Raw genomic sequence first — 10,408 nt, 5'->3', positions numbered from 1 at the left:
CACCCTCGCCTCTCCTCCCTTCTCCTTTGCCATTCCTTGGCTTCCCTTTCCCTGCGGGCCGCGCTCCGTGGGGCGCAGGTTCCGTACGGGCGGGTCCCGTCCCGTCCCTTCCCGTCGGGGCGGTGCCGGCCGGCGGCCGCCATGGCGAGCCGAAGTTCCCTGCGCTCAGAGCCAAACTTTTGGGTTTTCGGACGGGGTTCTTCTTTTCGGGACGACCGTGCTGACCAGCGTGAGGCCGCTCTTGCTCGCCTGTGGCTTCTTGGTTTCTAAGTGGCTCCGGGTGACTAAAAGCCGAAATAACAGTAACAAATCCGGAGATGCGGGTTGCACACGGAGGAGGTGGGCTTCCCACGGGAGCAGCCTGCGCTCAAAAGACCCTTCATCCCGAAGCAAGGAATCGTGTTTCTATTGCCGGCTACATTTTATTCCACGCTTTGCTTTAGAAACAGTTATTACTGAGTTGTAGCCAGTCCCAAAGCACGCCAAAAAAAGACTAAGTAGATTGCAGTATTTGTTTACATTTGTGTACACTGAAATTCACAGTTCAGGAGCAAAAATTCTGAAAAATAAGCCTTGTGTTTCTTAAAATTTTAAGCTAGTAAGGAGGGACCTGTTGCATCTCAGCATGCGAGGTGGGCATCCACAGAGGTGTGTGAGCAGCTGGTTACATACAAGTGCACTTTGGGCACCAGGCACTCTGTATGGTAACCTGTGGTAACTCATGATAACCTACGATAACATTGGCACCTACGTGCTGCCGTATTCCATGGCATGTTGGTGTTGCAGGATGACTGCTGATGGTTGAACCATAAACGTAACAACATTGCACCGAATTCCATCATACAGATCCAGGGGGACCAGAGGAAAAAGGGCTGTAATACTTTTTTTGTTTGAACTGATAAAGCGTGATTTGTCTTTGAGAAGCAACCTCACATCCCTGGCTGTCCCAAGTGTTCAGATAAGCACAAAGCAAGCGTCCACAGCCCCCTGCAGCTGCACCAGACCCTCCACTTTGCTTTAGTGAGGTTTCCAGCTTGGTGGGAGGAACAGGGCCTAATTTCTAACTATTTTAATTCATTGTGCTCCATCCAAGCACTTGTGGATATAGAAATGGAATGAATTGTCTGGACCTGCAATAATTTCCATCCAAACCTAATAACTCAGAATATTTACCTTGTGGTCAAAACTTAATTTTTGAGCTTTTGAATTCTTTGTTTTGTGTCAGTGTGGGACAAACCCACATCTGTCAGAATAGGTGCCTAGATTGGGTTGACCCAGACTGTCTATTCCAAAGCCCTAATTAACAATCCTAAAATTCTGGCCTGGCTTCGTACCACTCGTGTTTTACTCCTCCTACATGCTCTTCTGTATTTACAGTAACACACTGGACCTCTATACTGAACGTGATGCTGCTGCTGTGGTTGAGAAAGCAGGAGTTCAAGGGAAGACAGGGCAGATGCTGGAAGGAGAGACATAGACATAGGAATAGTAATTAGATGGGATTGTGGTACCCTTAGCCCAAGGCTGCCTTGCTCTTGCTTTTTCTGTCTATTTGCTTACTGCCACGGCTGGAGAAATCACACTGGGCTGGAGAGGCCATCAACTTTGACGCATCTTGGTTGGTCTCTCATGTGCTCCTCTGCTACCATGAGTTTCTCCCAGAAAATCTTGGGTCTTCCTTAACGTCAGCTGCATCAAAATCACTCAGCTGTTCAAAAATCCAGTTGGAAATTCCACCTGAGTGAGTAAATGCCTTTTAATCACAGCACTTTTTAGAGTGGTTCACGCCTTCCTCATCACCAGGAAACATTTGTATGGCAGAGAGGTATTTGACAATGGGCTGTCCTGCCCATTGGAAGAGTTGTATTGTGTAACTGCATTAAATCCCTGCCCTATAAGCTGTGTGTCCCTGAGCTTATACACAGATTTCAAGGCTTTGGTTTGATCATGAGGAATCTCATAACTGGAGCTCTGAATTAACCTTCCTCCCACACCATGCTTTTGACCATAGGTGTGCATGGATATGTTTATATTTTAAGTTCCTGTGAGTGCATTCTTAGGTCTAGAGTCAAGCAGCAAGAATGTGAGAGGGAAAAGCATCCCTTTGTTTCATGATATTTTGGGCACAGAGACCCTACAAATTTCCACATCAGAGCCACATAATTGTAGAATGAATCCTCCAACAGTTTTAGTTAGAGCTTTGATGGCACTGATATGCATGATAGTCTTGGGGGGAAAAGATTTAACAAAAAACTTACTTGTGATTTGATTATCTTGGAGACCAGTTAGTATAAAAGATTATTAAAGGGTGGGCTCAGTGAGCACGTGAAGACATATGAAATATTGGAGAAGAGTTAGCATGACTGTCATAGAGGGCAGTTAGATCTCAAAAATCAACCAGAGCGTAAGATTGCACTCAATACACAAATTGCTAAGTTTTAATAGGAGTAGAGGTTTTGCTGTGATCATAGGTAGTTTTAAATGGGGAAAAGAAGAATTATGTAAGTTGTGTTGTAGGGGAGGTTGGCAGCTTGACCTGACCATCTTTTCATAAAGGATGTGTGTAAGGAGATTAATAGTAACACAGTAACAATGGAGAATTGTTATTGTCATATTGTTGTATGACATATTCATGGCAGCCATATTTAAGGCTGGCTACCCAAAGTAAAACAAAAATGTTACCATGTTTCACCAATAGGTTAGTGAAAAGATGCTAAATTGATAAATGAAATTTTAAATTAATATAGTAATGGAACTAACGTGATACAAATAGAATGGCAGGCTCTAGCCTTGCTGATGCCTTGTTGAGAAGAGATTTTATATAGTTCTCTGCAAATGTCTTGAGCTCAGTGACTAATGTCAATCAAAGGGAAATAAAACAGCAGCAATTCTTTTGAAAGAGACAACATCAACCTCTTAATGTTTAATGTTATACTCTCTGAACCGCCATATATTGAAAAGGATATATTTGCAATTCTGTTAAGCTATTTCATAAATTGCATACCAGAAGCAAAAACAGGTCCAAAAAAAGCAACAAGAGAAGATTGTAGCTATGAAGACTAAGTGGACCGGATTCTTGAACTTGGGAAAAGGAGTATGTTAGAGGTATACACAATTGGTAATGATACAGAGAAGATGAGCTGGGGAGGACTGCATGCTTTCTCATAATCTAAATATCAGAATAATTAGATCTTGGATATTAAAAGCAGTTTCATCTTTGGTTCAGAAAGTTTTAAAATGCTAATGGTTGGAAGCTAGAAGAGATTATACATGTTTTTATGGGTAGGAGGGATCATTCAATAATTTATGATTTCAACTATTTTTCTGTAAAAATCAGCTACTTTCTACTGCTGAGATAGCAAACTATTGAGATAGAATGGCAAGCCAGTCCTTACTGGTTCCTTTGGTAGTTCCAAGTGCTTTTCTGTCTGGCTGTGCTCTGTTCTGCACTACACATGAAGCAACATAACACCGGCAAAGGGTTTGGAAAACATGGAAGCTGCTTTTCCCTGAGCAGTGGGATGGCGCAACCTTTGTTAGTCAAGTAACCAAGAACCTGCAGCCAGATGTTTATGTTGGAAGCATCCTTGGACGTGGAATTTGCTTCCTTGGTAGGCCACCTCAGAAGACAGAGGCACAGCATATATTTTGGTCAGGGGTTTCTGTTACTGTGCATTGTTAATAAAATGTGCAAAATGTGCCTAATTTAGGTTGGGCGTACTAATTACCTTAAGAGTACCTGAACAATAAACAACAATGACCCTTACTGAGAAACTAATTAGCTTTGAAAATTTGGCTTTCTTAATCATCAAAGAAGATGGGTTAAAGCTCATCTTTAATTTAGAGAATAATTATTATCAGTGGTCTGAAGCTTTCCACATTACTCATTCCCACATGAGGGCTGGATTGACTAAGGCATTGGAGCCTATAGCCTCGCACTTTTGCACTTCTGTTTTTCTCATATTAAAATGCAAGCATAGTCTGAAATTTAAGATTAAGTCTCCAATTTTGAAACTGTTTTCATTTAAATGTTTATCCAAATTTTAATTTATATCAGTTTTACATCACAGAATAATAAAATGCACTTTCTGTACTTAAGCTAGCTTTTCTTGTTTCCACTTAGTAATCCACATTATTATTCTTATATGAAAACCACTATTTGCCTAGCAAAAAGTGTACTTTTTATGGTCTGAGTATACCTGTTGTCACAGTAGACCTTGATTTTCATGTGCTTTTTTCAAAGGGGAAATAATCAGGTATTTCATTGTGCAATTTCAAACAAATTCTAGTTAATTATTTCTTTGCCATTTAAGTATATATACCTCCAGATGTTTATATAAAAAATCTTTCATGAATTTAAATATTTTATTAAATAGTTATTGTTTTAATAAAATAATTTTAAATACAGATAATGAATCTTTACATTAAATTGAAATAGGTTCTTTAAAACTGCATGGGCATTTTTAACACTTGGTTGAAAAACTGTCTCTTCAGGTAAAAAGCCAGGAAAATAGTGGCTGCTAATCAGTTTATTTGGAAGTGAGGATCCAGAATTTTCTACCTCTAAGTGACAATGAATGAAATATTATAGTTGAGGGTTTTTGCCCTGTTCAGACCAAGACCAAGAGAAAAAAGGAAGTAAAAAGTGCATATTAAAAGTGGTTTTCGTTCAAAACTAGTTCAAAAAATTTCATCCAAATCAAAAGATTTTAAAAGGAAGTGGTTGGTGGTGAAGTGTCATAACTATTAAACTATTAAAAAAATTGAGTAATAGAAGGCAAAAAGTGTCTTATAGGTAGGAAAGTAGTGCAGCTTTTTTTCTGTGTTTAACAAGTGTTTAGCCAGCTGATCTTTACTATTACCAAAATATACATGATTATTTTCAGCAAGTGTACACATTTGGTCCTGAGTTGCAGGAAAAAGCCTGAACAGCTTTTAATGCCAAAACCCCTCATGGTAAGGGCGTTTTTGTTTCTCAGAAAAGCTCAAGTCATTACTCAGAGGCATTTGAAAAGCAAGTTGAATCTCAAAACTTATTAGGAATGGAAGAAGGGGGATGCAAAATTGAAAGCAGAATCATGACACTGTGTGAACGCAGGAATTTACACTGTGAAAATTCTGCATGTGGGTCCAGGCATCTCAGTATGCACCTACAGGAGGCAGAGAAGCTATCAAGAAAAGAACTAAAAAGTGGTTTTCATACAATGAAACTAAATCCAGAATCAACAATGGAAGGCAGTGGGTAGTAGGTTAGATAGGTGAGGAAAAGGACTATGACAGGGATTTGCCACATAATGAATGACATATGGAAAATAATAGGGAATATTTAGTCACAGTTTCTTGTAAGCTGAGAATTTAAAAGTTATCAAGGGAAATGCCAAGGCAATAAGATAAAAACAAGTAAAATGTTTATTTTTTATGGTAGATAATCAAATGGTGCACCTTAATACTATCTTATTATAGTGTAAAGAAGCATAAATATGCCTGAAAAATTATCAGAAAAAATAACATAACGCGTGCTCATCACTGATTGCTAGAGACCCCGCCCTGAGTGCTTGACTTTGGAAATCCCTAAACACTGATTGGCAAAGTTGGAGAGTATACTGGGAAAAGACAATACATACATGCTTTATGTCTTATACTTCCCACCTAAACATCAGTTTCTATTTGCTGTGAGAGACAGTATGAATGAAATGGACCTTCAAAAGGGTGTGGTAAAGCAGGTTAATTTTATTTTTCTCTCATGTCTTTCTGTTGTATTTTCCTAGACATCTAACAGAGGTGAGGGCATTAAGTGTATGAGACAAATGTTTTTGTGCTCTTATAAAACACATTGGGTGTATTTAAATTTAATTAATCTTGAATTAGTTCTATATCATGCTTCCATCTCTATTTTTCTAGTTACATATATATAAATGAAAAACAGAATGACAGCAGCTTGTCAAATACTTTGAAGCCGGATGTATTTGTTCTGCACAGCTTTATTTTGTCTCACATAAAAGATGCATAATAAAATTGCATAGGAGGGGCTGACATAGGAGTTGCTAGAGTGTTACTCATCATACTTTTCTTCATGTACTATCTTTACTAATCCTATGACTCCTTTTTACTCACAACAGGTGTCAAAACTGAAACTTCCTATAGTCATATTCCTAGCATGTAAGAGAAAAATTAGAGAATGAAGTCAAAGATGTTGTTTTTAAAAAAGCCAAGAGAACTCCCCAAGACATTTTATAATATGCAAAAGGGTTGTATATGTGCTAGAAGACTCTTAGAAACTATGAGAGAAATACATGGATTTACTAGAAATGGTTTTGGAAAAAAAAAAGCTAATAGATTACAGTATTAATTATACCACAATATCAGGTTAGGCGTCCTTGGAGAAAATACCAGACAAATTTCTTTAATAAGAAAAATATAACTGCCATGTTATATTTACTTTAAAAGCTGTGAATCTTAATTCAAGAATGGGGACTGAGCAGAGAGAAAAATAGCTTGAGACAGTATTCTTGGAACTAGAAACAGGTTCAAAACTCCCACAATAGGTTCAAGTTCGTGGTAGACAAAGATAGGTAATTATTAACATTTTGAGGCAATAAAAGTAACAAAGAGGGACTCATGGACTAAAATTCAAATGTCAGATGGATCACACGAAGAGAAAATTTCATTAATCTGGTCTTGAGTTTTAAGCAGAAGAATGTAGAAAAGAAAGAATTATGCATCTGCCAGGACCACTAAACACCTCAAAAAGCACATAGTAGGTGATAAGGAATTTACTGAAATGAGATTGTCTATCAGTGTGTAGGTCAGAAAGTAAAAAAATAGAGTCAAAAGGACAAAATATCTATCTGAGCTAGATCCTTCAAAGAAACAAAACAAAATTATAAGATTTCTATCCAGAGTACTATAGAAATAACATGAAGGGGACAAGTGGGGCCATATCCTGAAAATCAGACAGAGATTATGTGACACTGAATGTCACACATCTTAATACTTTGTCCCAGTTTTAACTGAAGAAATTATATATATGACTAAGAAAAGATTATCCAACAAGAATAGGAAATGGAAATTATAACATCCATGGTGAATTCAAAAATAAGCAGGTATTGTGCAAAATATTAACAGCCTGGGTAATGTCCAGTAACTGTTATTTTAAAAGAAGCTACAGTTTTGGTCGTGGTACTTATTGCTTCCCATTAGAAAATAGTAAGTGTGATACATGTATCTGATAAGGGAAAGTGGAATATCCAAAAGAGTTCCTCATTTGTCCTTAATAAAATATGCAGGGTTTGTATGGAAAAGTAACCAAGAACATGAAGTTTAAATAAGATAAATTCAAAATGATTTTGGCAAAGGTAGATTGTGTTACGTTATAGTACATCTTTCTTTTATATTCTTCAGGTGGGATCAATGAAGTCAATTTAATAATCTATGTTTCAGTTAAGCAGTGACTCAAAGAAATTAAAATTGATTTCAAAGGAAAGGAAATGAAAGTGGAAGTATAAACAAGGACTATGTAATAATTACCATGATAGCTGAAGAGAAGATTACAATGATAAGAGAGTTTTCCAGGTGGATAGAGACTAGAAATTATATATTCCCAGAACCAGTCTTAGAACAAGTTCTGCCTAATATCATTATTTGCGACACTGCTTAAAAACAATTTTGGCTTTAATAAATCATGGTGTAACACTAGAAAAGTCCAGCCAGTGTTGACAGGAGCACGTGGACTGCACACTGTGAATAGGAATTTAAAACTTTGGCTAAAACAGCGTAATAGAAAGTAAAGCATATAGAGACTAAATCCAGAAGTTTTAGTTTAAACTGAAAGCTTATCAACGGGACTTGGCACTTAGAGACAAAACTGGATTTACTGGAAGATCACAGGAGAACTTTCAGTAAAGACTGAGGAACTTTAGCATTACAGTGCATAGTATTAGCAAGATGTTCCGTGCTTATAAAATAATATAAATTTGGATCAAAATCACGAAAGACTAATATAATAATAGGAAGAGGTATTTTAGAAAGTTTAAAAAGCTATTTAAGCTATCAAGGTAGAAGTTTTAGAGAAAGTATGTTTATTCTTTAGAATCCACCTGGGTAATCTCCAAAGATGGAATGATTTTTAGGCATAATGATCTTACGAAAGGCATTGTATATATAAAGCCTGTAACCATTTAAAGAGGGAAACCCTTTATGTGCTTTTCAAATGAAATGGTAGGCAAGAAACCCTCATTGTTTAAATATGATGCTTGTGAAGTTTATGAAGGTTTTACAGATTCATACTTGCTTTTGAAATGCTGGAAATATTTATTGTGGTGTCTTTTATTGAATTCAGCTTATCCTATGGGTAATGGATTCACTTAATTTGTACATAAGGTAGGAAAGAATTTTTACAAGTTTTGATGCACAGTGTAGACTCTAGGGAAATTTAAATTCCCTTTCTTTCAAGTCTAGAAGATATCAAAGACAAACAGCAAAGGATATCATATCATCAGTCATTGACGTAGAATCAGAAAGTAACTTCTTCTTGGATGCAAGTATCATAAGCCCTTGTTTTGGAGTTCCTTCTTGTTTTTTGATTTTTTTTTCTACAATGCCTGATATTTTAATTCTTTGGATCAGATTATTTAAGAATATTTCACACTCTCAATTTTTTTTTGTAACATAGACTGAAACAACATTCCTTCTCTCCCCAGGGAGAGAGAGCATGCCCTAAGATACAGCTTTTTATGAAAGATCTAAACCCTTTTTAATAAAAGCCAAGAAGTCTCAGTCATGTTCTCCAGCTGATGTACAAAGGACAAGTAGATAAACTAGATTTTCTAATGAGTTATTCTGGAGTTAACATTGATTATAGGCTGTTCTCCACTGTAATATTGAGAGCTAGCTAGAGGTTACAGCAGAAGCGATTCTTACTCTCATTTCTGTACTGCAACTGCCTCTTGAATATTGTTTTTAAAAGTGAGTTAAGTTTCGCAGAAGTAATTTTTAGATACCCTGGTATTTGCTAAGCAATTTTTGCTGTGGCAGAGCCTAAGACCATGTAGTTACATTTTAAGAGGATTTAATATGAAGAATCTAAGTATAAACATCTATATTAATAGTTCTGATCACAATATATGTGATAACTATTATAAAAGTAATGAGATATCCTTGCAGGAACACAGCAAATGGCAAAAGTGGCAGTCTGACATTGAATACTGGCCAAAATTACTATTGTTTTACTCCAATTAATGAATCAAATACAATTTGTTAAGGCAAATGAGGATTCTAGTTGAAAGTTGCATGTTGTTATTTTTTCTGGTGAAAGATTTGGCTAAGTTCCTAATACATTACTCTGATATTCAGACAGGTTTCTGTTGAAGACAGAGCTGTAGTTTACCTGAATTTTATGGAACTGTAGACGTGTTCCTCTCTTCTCCCTCCTCTCTGTCCTACAGCATCAGATGAAAACTTTTTCTGGAAGATGAATCTTCCTAGAGGGGAAACTCCCTGTGACAACTTTCAGTATTTTTATATAAAACAGTACTATGAGGCAAAACTCATGAACTGCCAATAAGAATAAAAGCCAGAACAAAAATTAGTCACAATTATTTAGGATTCTATGTGAAAACACAGAATTGTCCAAGGATGTCTTTCTTTCCCTTCTTTTTTCTGTGCAAATTTATTATTTAGGTTCATCTGATTAAGAAAAATAGTTATTTTAACAAATGGAAGTATGAATTCAACAAATTGTAAGTATGCTTTCAAATCTTAATTTTCCTATAATGAAGAAGAAAAACTTTAATACTCTAGAGAAAACAGTATTTTGGTGATGTTTATATACTGTTCTTGCCAGAAAAAAAAAGTAATGTTACAGACACAAGGGAGAAAATAGAATGACTAAACAGGTTTTGAAAATATTACTACAGCTGATACTACTTTTGTAGCTTAATTGTTTTGTAATTCTATTACTACATCTACTGCTGCCTTTAGTACTGCTATGTCTGGTCTTCTTCCTTGCTCTGCTGAATACAAATATCCTAGGCAAGGGTATTTATACTGCATTAGAGAATCTATGCAAATAGCATAAAGAAAATTAAAAATGTGTACGGAAATGTAATGCTTCATCTAATGAATGACGTGCATTTAAATAGCCTTGAGAATATAAAATAGTTATTTGCCAAAGAGGTCTCTTTTGACAGCTGTGTATTGACATTTTTATTCTATTTTCATACTATTTCATTAACTGTTGTGTCTTGCTTTCTCATATGTAGATAAAGGTAGCAAATTGAATTGTTTGCAGGGTATTGTTTTACAACATTTCATCATTTTTAAAAGAGCTAAGCCCCAGTGCTTTTTTTGGCTTCTCTTGACGGAAATTTGTGCAGCTCTAACTTACTTCTGCATTTTTCTCTTACACAAA

This window comes from Pseudopodoces humilis, chromosome 1 (assembly GCF_049639895.1).
Source record: "Pseudopodoces humilis isolate 2021_Gansu_Grassland_sample_001 chromosome 1, ASM4963989v1, whole genome shotgun sequence".
Lineage (NCBI taxonomy): Eukaryota > Metazoa > Chordata > Aves > Passeriformes > Paridae > Pseudopodoces > Pseudopodoces humilis.
This window is presented reverse-complemented; position numbering follows the sequence as displayed.